This window comes from Pleurodeles waltl, chromosome 8, assembly GCF_031143425.1.
Source record: "Pleurodeles waltl isolate 20211129_DDA chromosome 8, aPleWal1.hap1.20221129, whole genome shotgun sequence".
Taxonomy (NCBI): domain Eukaryota; kingdom Metazoa; phylum Chordata; class Amphibia; order Caudata; family Salamandridae; genus Pleurodeles; species Pleurodeles waltl.
The window spans coordinates 333992213-334004974 of record NC_090447.1 but is presented as its reverse complement, the minus strand read 5'-3'; positions in this window follow the sequence as shown (position 1 = coordinate 334004974).

The window sequence follows — 12762 nt, the reverse complement described above, 5'->3', positions numbered from 1 at the left end:
GAAAGTTCAACAGAAGGTTATTTGGAGCACGTATTTTAATAATTCAGCACATTCGTCCAATTTTTGGCATTTTACAATTCATGTGCTTTTAAAGGAGGAAAAGAATCAATACAATAATAACATTTACTTTAGCATTTTTCAAGATATTTGTGCATTTTTAAAAAAAATAACAATATATATATATATATATATATATATATATATATATATATATATAAATAATAAAATAATTTGCAGAAAATAAGAACTATGACTTCGGCAAATATAGCTCAACTATCACAGTTAACACCGTTTTTGCAAACTCCAGGAAAACCAACTATTGAGTGGAAAAATTGGTTCAGAAGTTTTGAAAATTATTTAGTTGTTATTGATGCTATCAAGTTTGATCCAAACAGAAAATGGCAATTTTATTTAGCAATTTTGGTTATAAAGGTCATCTGATTTTTGACAATCTTCCTGAAATAGAAGCACCATTGAATGCCTTTGATACATGGAATGAATATACAGAGGGAGTTATGAGACTCACCAAAAAGACTTCAGAAAAAACAAGTGTTTTATTAGAGCATTTCAGTTTCTTCAAGCGCAAACAAGAAGAGGATGAATCAACTGACAAGTTCTTACCGGCACTCCGGAAGTTAGCTGCTGCATGCAATTTTGGGTTTGCTCTGGATACTTACATAAGAGACCAATTTATTTTTAATTGTGCGTCCAAGAAGATCCAGGAACGTTTGCTGAGTTGCAGGGATCAAACACTTGAAGAAGTTATTGACATTGAAAGAGGCATCAAACGTAGTATTATTTCTTGCAAGTTGAAATACAGTGAATCAAAATCGTCCAGTGTATCAACTATTGACAATGCTCATAATGAAGAGTTAGTTGCTAATGTACGTCAAAAAATAAATTTGGGGAGGCGGGGCCAACCAACATGGCCTATCGGACGTAAGCTCCGTTGGCTCTGTCTGAATCCCCCCAGGCCATATGTAACGATGAGGTGAAGGGGTGCAAAATGACTCCCCTCGACCTGGTGGCGTGCCTCTGAACCCCCAGAGGGGAAGAGCCCGCCTAGTGGTGACCGGGGCGGGGCTGAGTGAGGACGGCAGGGGGCTGGAGCCCTCTGATGGTGCTGAGACCTGCGAGCACCGTGGAGCAGGGGAGAGAGGGTCTCCCCCTGCTGAAATGCTCAGGAGCTGGGAAGAGATCCATTGAGGTGGGAGCCTGCGCGACACAGCAGAAGCGAGGTGGAGCCCAGGAAGGGCCGACTATGCGGAGCTTGGGGCTGCGGCCCGAAATGGAGAAGGTGTTCGCCCCCCACTGAAACCCACCATTAGTACCGGTGAAAAGAGGGACCCAAAGGGACTGTCTCGCCCAAAGAATTAGGAGCCTGTTCGGTGGTGCGATGGCGTGGTCCTGCGCAAGTAGAGCAGTGACGGGGAGAGAGAGGCCATACTGGGGGGAGCTGGGGTGAGGAGACCCGGTGGAGCCAGGCCGCAAGGCAACAGAGCCCATCGGTGAGTCCACACGTGGGTGGCGGTGGGACACTTAAAAGAGGGAGCCACACCCGCAAGTAGGTGACAGAAGGCTGGAACGTGAAAGAGCAAGCGAGATGCGGGGAAGAGATGAGGCACCTGACTCCCCCTTGAGACGTGGGCAGAGACCTAGAGTGGAGCCCTTGTGAGAAGGAGAGACGTCCTGGTGGGGAGAGAGGGCCTACAGACAGGCACTGGGGTCCGGTCCCCGATAGAAGCATATGCCGCAGCAGAAGGTGCAGGCCAACAGGGTCTCTAGCTATTTTTCACCAGCCAGAACAGAGAGCGCCGACTTGGCACAAGGGAGAGAGATGGCACTCACAAAGGAGGACCTCTTGTCCTCCCTATGCACTTTCAAAGCCGAACTGCGGGAGGAGCTCACGGCCAATATTAGGGTGACGTTGGATGCCTTCTAGGCAAACGTCAAGGGGAAAATATCCGCACTTATAGCAGATGTGTACTCGGTCGGGGCCCGTAATATAGACCTTGAAACACACATGCATGTTTTACAGCAGAAAGTTGCCCCAGTGGAGAATGAGATTACGAGTATTAAGGCACAGCTCCATCTTGGCACACTTAAGTGCGAAGACTTAGAAAATCGTGCACGCAGAGACAACCTCAGGTTGCGGGGCCTGGAGGAGGGAGCCGAGGGGACAGACATGGAGGCCTTTGTGGTTGGAATCTTTTCCACCCTTTTGGGAGAGGATCATGCGGAGGTGCGAGTAGACTGAGTACATCGTGTGGGCGGCAGAGCCGCAGGCAAGGGGAGAAGGCCTAGAGACATCCTGGCAAAGTTGAGCTCATTCAAGGTCAAGGAACGCATTCTATCAAAGGCACGACAACAAGACCCTTTCTCCTTCCAGGGTACACAATGCACCCCTTACCAGGATATAGCTCCGGCAACCCTGGCACAACGGCAACAATTCCGCCTGGTGACGGAGGCCCTGAGAGAGAAGAACATAAGATATTATTGGACTTTTCCCTTTGGTGTGGCATTCGAACTCCATAATAGGGCATGTAATTTCACGGCTGTGGATGAAGCGGCAGCTGCGCTGGGCCTAGAGTCTGGAGGAGAGAGGGGAGATACCGGCGTCGCCGCTGGAGCTGTGCGAGGGGAGGATGCCCCTTCCACGTCAATGGATCAATGGAAACAACAGAGGAGGGGAAGAAGACCCCCAGGAGATGACGTTGCCTGGCTGTCTGGCCTTGACAGGAGCTTCAGCGGATCACCAGAGAGAGCTGGGGTGCAGCCCCAGGTGGGGGCATCGATGGAAATAGAGTGACAGGGGGGATTCTCCTCAGGGAGGACTGTATTGCCTTGTAAAGCCCAATAAGGACCTTATCTCTACATGACAATCGGGCATGAATCTGCTCTCTCTGGATTTAGGAGCTTTGGGAGAGCTCCCTCGCTCTTATACACTTTGGATTGATGAAGGTCTGGGGGGGGGAGGAGGCGGTTTTGGACCCTGTCCACGATATGAAGAAAGCAGGGAGGTTTGCAGTTGTATATTTTCTTGTTTACGATTTTATATCTCTTGTGAGATGTACTTTTGGTTTGCTCTTTGTTCACCATCCCTTTAGATATCCAAAGAGTCATGTGGAGAACCTAAAAGATGCTTGGAGTTCCGAATGGGGGAGGACGGGGGTCATGGTGCGGGGTTTTGGAGACAATGTTAGAGGTCTGGCTGACAAATGCAAAAACAACAGATGATGGACGGAATGCAGAACAAATCAAACATTCACCCCCAGTCACAGATCTGGGTTCAATCCATCAGTTTTTTGCTTGCCATGCCATTCCAGTTTAGACCCAGCCATGTGCAAATCAGTCTTGACCCTGTTCCCCATGGGAACAGTCCAGCCCGAACTGCCAGGCAAGGTTTTTCCTGGACCAGAAACAAGCATCCTCGGACCGGTTTCAGAGTATCACCCTTCATCAGCCAGGCTAGCTTGAATCTGGCGGCATAGCAAGCACGGGACCCACGTCTGGGCATACCCTTCCCACTTGGGGCGACAAATGCAAAAACAACAGATGATGGACGGAGAGAGCGGTTCAGTTCCGGAGAGGTAATGCTGGAACTGCTTTCATGGAATGTGAAGGGACTAAACTCCCCCAATAAGCGGACGCAATTGAGAAAGTACCTCGATGATCACTGTAACAATATTGTGGCCTTACAAGAAACACACTTGAAGACGGGGGAGGGACATCGTGTCCGACACAAACAATACACTCAGATATCTTTAGCTTCAGCGCCAACGAAGCACTGCGGGGTGGCTTTGATGTTTCACAGGTCTGTAAACTTTCCCGGAAACAGGTTCCAAGAAAGATAAAGAGGGCAGATATTTAATGGTAAAGATCTTAGAGGGGAAAATGTGTACGATATCTACTCTTTACACCCCTAACAGCGATCAAACCCAATTTCGGTTACACTTCCTGAGAAAGCTAGAGGGCTATGCAGAGGGTGAAATAATTTTAGTGGGAGACTTCAATCTGGTTTGGGCCTCCGCCCTAGACACAACACACCCACAGAGATCACAGACAAGTGTTTTTGCCAGATCAGTGAAGTCTGCCTTCCACCGATTAGGGATGTTTGAATCTTGGCGTGCTCTGAAACCCTTGGAGAGAGACTACACTTTCTTCTCTCATATCCACCGTTCCTACTCGAGGATAGACTACATTTTTCTGAGCAGACCGTTGAGACAGATTCTTAAATCTGTAGCCATTCAACAATTATTATATCAGATCATGTCCCTGTGGTGGTTGGCCTGAATTGGTCCCTGGCACGCACCTCTACTAGGCGCTGGTACTTCCCCAATGTACTGACCCGTGACGCAGCTTCTCGTAATGATCTGCGGATAACGATCAGAGAGTATTTCCAGCAAAATGGGGGGGATATACCAACCCCCATATACTATGGGATGCCTTTAAGGCAGCCATCAGAGGCAAATGCATCTCACTAGAGTCTGCGATGCACCGGTTAAAAGCTAAAGACCAGCTTCTTTTGGAAAATGAACTTAAGATATCTGAATGGGATCATAAGTTTTCCCCGACCTGGCAGGCTCAGAGGAGGGTGGTGTCCATCAAAGGTAAACTGCAAGCTATCTATACAAATAGAGCAGAATTGACATTGCTGAGGCTTCAGAAATCCCGTTATAACAAGGGCAATAAGATAGCCACCCCCCTGGCAAGACAACTACGAGCCGAACAGGCACGGGAATACATAGAGCAAATTAACGACAAGCTTGGAGAACACCTCACTGAAGAAGGGAAAGCATTGGCCTTCAGACGGTTCTACAACCGTCTTTATCGCTCAGATCAGCCAACTGCTCATATTCAAGAAACCTATTTACAAAATACTCAGCTGCCACAGGTCTCCAAGGAGACGAATGAAATGTTAACGGCACCATTTACAGTGGAGGAGGTCCAGGTGGCTATTGACGCCCTCCCCCTGCATGAGGCCCCTGGCCCTGATGGCTTTAAGGCTCACTTTTACAAATCCTTTGGTGCGGAGCTGGCAGGACAGCTGGCTGCACTGTTTAATTATAAACGAGGTGAAGGGGCGGTGTCCCCGTCTATTGGGGAGGCTCTGATCACTCTAATACCCAAGGTGGGGAAGGACCCTCAGTCATGCTCCTCATATAGACCCATTGCCCTGCTTAATCTTGATGCCAAATTATACTCTAAAATCCTGGCATGGAGGATGTTATGCCAGAGCTGATACATCCGGACCAATCGGGCTTTATCAAGGGGCGCCAAACGCATGATAATCTGCGACGTGTCATCCATTTGATGGAAAAGGTTCATAAGAAACAGGTCCCAGCGCTTTTATTGGCGCTTGATGCTGAAAAAGCATTTGATAGGGTGAAGTGGACATTTTTGGTGGCAACCACGAGACATTTCGGATTTTTGGAACAATTTATAACAATGGTAATGAGCAACTATTCATGCCCCAGGTCCCGCATTTTGGTAAATGGGGTGATTTCAGAGTTTTTTGATCTGTCACGAGGTACGAGGCAGGGATGCCCTCTTTCCCCGCTGCTCTTTGCATTGAGTGTTGAGCCCTTGGCGGTGCAGGTGAGAGCATGCCCTACATTCCTGGGCATTAATTTTGGCTCTGACTACCATAAAATTTCCTTGTTTGCTGATGACATTTTATTATTTGTCACTGAACCCCGCACATCCCTTGTGGCAATTGAAGAGGAGTTATCACACTTCGAGCAGGTGGCAGGTTTTAAAGTAAACACGAGCAAATCATATCTCCTCAACCTGTCGATGCCCGCAGTTGTAATGGCCCAAATAGCTTCTGTGACCCCATTTTCGTGGGCTAAAAAACAAATCACATATTTGGATATTCAACTTCTTCCCAAGGTGTCCGATCTGTTCCGAGCTAACTATCCCCCCTTGCTCAAGTCATTGCGAGAGGACTTTAAGAGGTGGTCTCCGCTCTGGCTTTCCTGGCTGGGGTGCATCAATAGCATCAAGATGACAGTGCTCCCCGATTCCTCTACTTCTTTCAGAGCCTACTCGTTCATATTCCACCAGATTTTTTTGCAGAGACCCGGACGATGTTCACGAGGTTCATTTGGCGGGGAACAAGGGCTAGATTATCATATAAAGTACTGGTGAGCTCCAAGGAAGAGGGTGGGTTGGCGCTCCCTGACCTCCTCCAGTACTGTAGAGCTGCACAGCTGCGTGCATTGGCTGAGTGGTCCCTCCGAGAGTCAGAAAAGCTGTGGTTTCATATGGATAGGGCAGTGACGGGCAAGACTTTGTGGGATGTTCCCTGGAAGCACAAGGGGGCACGACCACAAAACGCATACATTAGCACACCCACCGCCACTACCCTTAAAGTGTGGGACAAGGTGACAAGAGCCTACGAGATCACATCCTTTCCTTCACCATATACCCCCATCCATTTTAACAAGGCTTTCCCCCCGGGGGAAGCTATAGGGCCCTATGATAAATGGAGAGGGAGGGTGCTTGCGAATTGCAGATTTATACCATAGGGACCAACTCCGTACGTTTAATAATTGTTGCAGAGATTTTCAGCTCCCACAGTCCGAACACTACCATTGTACAGAGTTGGTGAATTGGGTCACACAGCCACACATGTAGGAGGCAGCCACAAGGGATCTTCTCCCAATGGAGCGATTTGTGCAATGGGGAGGAGTGTCGAGGGGCAGTATTTCAACGCTGTATACTATACTGGCCGCTGCACAGAGGGCGCCGACCCCTCGACACATTCCCTTTTGGGAACAGGTGTTGGGCATCTCGGTGGGAGAGGACCGTTGGCGACATCTATATCATGACATATCCAAACATAACTGCTCGATGGGAGCCAGGGAGGCACACTATAAACTGCTCTACAATTGGTACCTCTACCCCCAGAAGCTTAAGAAACGATGGTGGTCATTACAACCCTGGCGGACGGTGTTAAAGCGGCGGTAAGACCGCCAACAGGCCTACAGGAAAAAATTTTGAATTACGACTGTGGCGGAAACCGCCAACAAAGACAGCCACTTTAACACTCCGACCGCCACGGCGGTACAAACAAACAGCTTGGCGGTCACCGCCAACAGACAGGCGGAGGACAAAGTACCGCCCACAGTATCACAACCTACCAATCCGCCACCTTTTCCGGGGCGGATTCACCGCGGACAAAAACACAGCGGAAACAGGACCTCGAAGGGAAAACGTTCACCTCTACACACCCCACGAGGAACCAGGACGCCATGGAACTAGAGCTGCAGATCCTGCCAGCCCTTATCTTCTTGCTCCTCTACCAGGAGCACGAACGCTGGCGGCGAAGACCATGGTGAGTACTGCACTTACGACACAGGGGAGGGGGGAGGGAAAAAACAGGGACACACACACGCAAAACGCAACACCCCCACCCTCACCCACGACAACACACACAATAACACATCATGATACATTATAGTTACACCCCCAACCCCCCGCCCCGGAAGAATGCAAAGACCAAAGACAATGAGTGTAACCATTGTAATATATTAAAATGCAGTACTCAAAAATATACATATATACACTATTAACAAAATATACACCAAGAATAGTAGTCCAGGTAGTGCTCCATTGAAGTCCGTAGAACACTGGGCCCACACAGTATGGGCGAGGCCCACACAAGATCCCTGACCATGACGGAGAGAACACTGCAGGGGCATCAGATAGCAATAAAACACTCACCTCAGGGTGAGGGAAAGGGGGGGCACCTCAGCCGGTTGAGTGCACAACGCCAAATCCACGAGGGGGCCACATGCCCACTGTTCAATCCTGGGGAGTGCAAAGCCACAGTCTCTCAAGTCTCTACAGTGGGTGGTTTGCCCACTGTTCAATCCTGGGGAGTGCAAAGCCACAGTCTCTCAAGTCTCAACAGTGAGTGGTTTGCCCACTGTTCAATCCTGGGGAGTGCAAAGCCACAGTCTCTCAAGTCTCTACAGTAGGTGGTTTGCCCACTGTTCAATCCTGGGGAGTGCAAAGCCACAGTCTCTCAAGTCTCTACAGTGGGTGGTTTGCCCACTGCTTCATCCTGGGGAGTGCAAAGCCACAGTCTCTCAAGTCTCTACTGTGGGTGGGTTGCCCACTGTTCAATCCTGGGGAGTGCAAAGCCACAGTCTCTCAAGTGAATGACAGTCTCCACTGGTTCTGGAGGGGGCTTGGTGCCCAGAGTGCTTCATCCTGCCAAGGACTGAGGTAGTGGATGTTTCTCTCCACTGGTTCTGGAGGGGGCCTTGTGCCCAGAGTGCTTCATCCTGCTAAGGACTGAGGAAGTGGATGTGATACTCCACTGGTTCTGGGGGGGGCTTGGTGCCCAGAGTGCTTCATCTTGCCAAGGACTGAGGTAGTGGATGTATCTCTCCACTGGTTCTGGAGGGGGCCTTGTGCCCAGAGTGCTTCATCCTGCCAAGGACTGAGGTAGTGGATGTATCTCTCCACTAGTTCTGGAGGGGGCCTTGTGCCCAGAGTGCTTCATCCTGGTAAGGACTGAGGAAGTGGATGTGATACTCCACTGGTCCTGGATGGGGGCTTGGTGCCCAGAGTGCTTCATCCTGCTCGTGACGGACTCAGAAGCGTCAGTGCCCTTGGCGCTCATGGGCCAGCGGTGCATGTGGCGGCGGTGCCCTGTTCAGCGGTGCCCTGTTCAGCGGTGCTTGTGGCGGCGGTGCCTTTTTTCAGCCGTGCTTGTGGTGGTGGTGCCCTGTTCAGCGGTGCTTGTTGCGGCGGGGTCCTTTGCAGTGACTCAGCTGCTGGCGGTCCTCTCTGGCCCAGCGGGGCTGGTGCTGGCGGTCCTGTCTGGGCCAGCGGAGCTGGTGCTGGCGATCCTGTCTGGCCCAGCGAGGCTGGTGCTGGCGGTCCTGTCTGGCCCAGCGGGGCTGGTGCTGGCGATCCTGTCTGGCCCAGCAGGGCTGGTGCTGGCGGTCCTGTCTGGCCCAGCGGGGCTGGTGCTGGCGGTCCTGTCCTGGGCAGCAGGGCTGGTAGCGGTGGCCTCTTGGGCAGCAGGGCAGGTGCTGGCGGTGGCCTCGTGGGCAGCGGTGATGATGGCAGTGGCCTCCTGGGAAGCGGGGATGATGGCGGTGGCCTCCTGGGTAGCGGGGCTGGTGGCGGCGGTGCCCTGTTCAGCGGTGCTTGTGGCGGCGGTGCCCTGTTCAGTGGTGCTTGTGGCGGTGGTGCCCTGTTCAGCGGTGCTTGTGGCGGCGGTGCCCTGTTCAGTGGTGCTTCTTGCGGCGGGGTCCTTTGCAGTGACTCAGCTGCTGGCGGTCCTCTCTGGCCCAGCGGGGCTAGTGCTGGCGCTGGCGGTCCTGTCTGGCCCAGTGGGGCTGGTGCTGGCGATCCTGTCTGGCCCAGCGGGGCTGGTGCTGGCGATCCTGTCTGGCCCTGGCGATCCTGTCTGGCCCAGCGGGGCTGGTGCTGGCGGTCCTGTCTGGCCCAGCGGGGCTGGTGCTGGCGATCCTGTCTGGCCCAGCGGGGCTGGTGCTGGCGGTCCTGTCTGGCCCAGCGGCGCTGGTGCTGGTGGTCCTGTCCAGGGCAGCAGGGCTGGTGGCCTCTTGGGCAGCAGGGCAGGTGCTGGCGGTGGCCTCCTGGGCAGCGGTGATGATGGCGGTGGCCTCCTGGGAAGCAGGGATGATGGCGGTGGCCTCCTGGGCAGCGGGTATGATGGTGGTGGCCTCCTGGGCAGCGGGGATGATGGCGGTCTTCTCCGCCGTGCTGCTCTTCCCAGACCTGCTGACTTTCTTGTGGCCCTTCCCCACCTTGGAAGTTGTCGCAGCTGACTCCACACTCCCACCTGTACCCCTGGGAGCGGATTTGGTGGCTGGAGTCTTCCCCCTCTCCCGCCGGGCACTCGCCAACTTTTGATGTTTCACAGGTGGGGGACTGTCCGTGCTGTGGCTCCGTGCCACACTGGCTGCCCTGGTGGCCAGTGCACTCCAGATTCCGGTGACTACAGGCACCACTGGTCCCGGAGATGTTGTGGCTGAGGTGCTAGGTTGGGACCTGGAGAGTCGGGCCCTAGGAGACGGACGTGGTGAGGGACGTGTGGGAAAGAGGTCAAGGTTGGACAGGAAAGGTTTTTGGAAAACACTGGGACGGATAGCTGGAGGGGGGTTGGGAGTGGAGGAAGAGGTTGTGGTTGTAGGAGGTGTTCGTTTGGTGACTTTGGGTGTAAGTGCATGTGCTGGAGGCTGTCGTGAGGAGGATGGCTGTTGGGTGGGTGTGTGCCTGCGTTTGTGTATCTTGGGAGGTGGCATCATAGACACACTGGGAGAGGACACAGGGGACGTGTGAATGGCAGTGGGGGTGGTGACTGCATGTGAGCGGAGTGTGGTGATGTGTGTGCTGGTGATGGCAGTAGTGGCTGTAGATGTAGTGCATGCAGGTGTGAGTGTAGACGAGACTGGGAGGGAGGAGGGAGACGAGGAGGAGGGGGACACACTGGACGCAGTGGATGTTGGTGTGTCTTCATGTGTGTGATGCTTGCGTGAGTGCCTGTGGGATGTGTGGTGCTTATATTTGCCTGAGCTTCCCTTGTGTGTTGACGTGTGTGCATGCTGGTCTGAAGGTGTGCTTGGGATAGGCTGAGGTAGAGGGGATTGGGGCTGGGTGGAGGAAGTTGGAGGGGGGAGGCTAGACACAGGGACAATGGCTGCCATCAGTGCTGAGGTCTGAAAAGCTCGCTGAAGGGCCGCCTGACCAGAATGAATGCCCTCCAGGAATGCATTTGTTTGTTGCAACTGCCTTTCTACACCCTGGATGGCATTCAAAATGGTAGACTGCCCAACAGTGAGGGACCTGAGGAGGTCAATGGCCTCCTCACTGAGGGCAGCAGGGGTGACTGGGGCAGGGGCTGAGGTGCCTGGGGCGAAGGTGATGCCCACCCTCCTGGGTGAGCGGGCATGGGGCAAAGGCTGCTGGGAGGGCGGTGCTGGTAGGGCGGATGGCGGCTTTACCTGTAGATGCTGGGGGCACAGATGTTGCCACCACCACAAGGGAGCTCCCATCAGAGGACGAGTCTGTGTCACTGGTGTCAGCTCCTGTCCCCGCCGTGAACTCCGAGTCTGTAGTGTCGTCCTCGAGGGCCATGTGGGATGCAGCTCCCTCCTGTGCCACTGCTCCTCCGCCTGATGATGCTAATGCATACAAGAACAGGGAGAGCACAAAAAGGGGGGACAACGACAGAAGAAAGACATGTTGAGTGCATGCATTACCGCTACTATTGGCGGACACGACAGACACAGAAGCCCCCTGCACTACGCCGCGCACTTGGGCTCCACTGTTCAATCCCTGGGACACGGCCTACAAGGCTATGGACGACATCTACACACATGGATGACACAGGAGCCTGACTAGGTGTACTTGGCACTGTACACAGGTGGGGTGGGGTGCCACAGGGTCTGCCAGAACAAGGGGACCTTGCCTACTAAACTCGCCCTGGCCTAGGGAAACCCACAGCCCACCTCCCCCACCCAGACACCTCCATTGCACGCAAAATCAGCAGAATGAGAGTGTACTCACCCCCTTGTGGCTGTTGTGATGCCCCCTAGCACCCATCCAACTCCGGGTACGCCACCGCCAGAATCCTGAACATCAGGGGGGTCATGGTGCGACGGGCACCCCTCCCACGTTGGGAGGCCATCCCCAGCTGGTCCTCCGCCGTCTTCTTGCTCCAGTGGCAAATGTCCTCCCATCTCTTACGGCAGTGGGTGCTTCGTCTGTGGTAGACCCCAGGGTCCGGACGTCCTTGGCGATGGCACGCCAAATATCTTTTTTCTGGTGGGCGCTGACCTACATGAATTGTACAGGGGGGAAAGAAAAGTTATTACCAAATGCACCGTCACAGTCATTGGCCCCCATCCCTACCCTTGCCATGATGCACATGCACTCACCGTCGTTTCATGCACTCCTCAATCTCCCCCCCATCTTTCACCCCCCCCACTCCACACAGGCATAGCCCATACAGCATGCTCCCAGTGTATTTACCTGTTTGTCTGGAGGACCGTCGAGTAGCGTGTACTGGGGGAGGACCCCATCCACGAGTTTCTCCAACTCCTCCGATGTGAAGGCAGGGGCCCTTTCCCCAGACGCACGAGCCATTGTCTCTTCCAGACCGAGGTCACAGCAGCACTTGCAGTGTAGGTCCTCTCCTGTCGAAGATCAGGTATCAAGTGATTGAACAGATAGAAAATGGCAGTCACGTGCGGCGTACATCATCATTGGCTCCTGGGACCCATATGGTCCAATGTTAACCAATGCAGCATTGCGCCGCGGTCTTCGACTGCCTACTGCGACGGTGTACAACGCCAGCGCAGTTATCTCACATCCCATTGTCCCACTTTACAGGTCAGGCAGCCACCATTTCAGGGGCCCACATGGCTTAATTTTTAACTGTGTCACACATACCTAGGCCTAGCCTCAACAAACATACAGGCCAATTTTCAGATTATGATTCGTGTTCTGTGTAAGCAGTGGGTACGTACCTCTGAGTTGTTTGACTCTGTGCTCGCTGTTGTCCTTCATAGGCACCGTCCGCTGGGACATGTGAGGAGATGGCGCATCCTCCGGTGTACAGACCGCTGGTGGACCTGTCGACAATGGAGGAAAGACATGTGATCATCACCTACAGGCTTGACCGTGCCACAATCCAGGATCTGTGTGCCCAGCTGGAGCCAGATCTGATGTCAGCTATCCGCCATCCCACAGGAATCCCCCCTCAAGTGCAGGTGC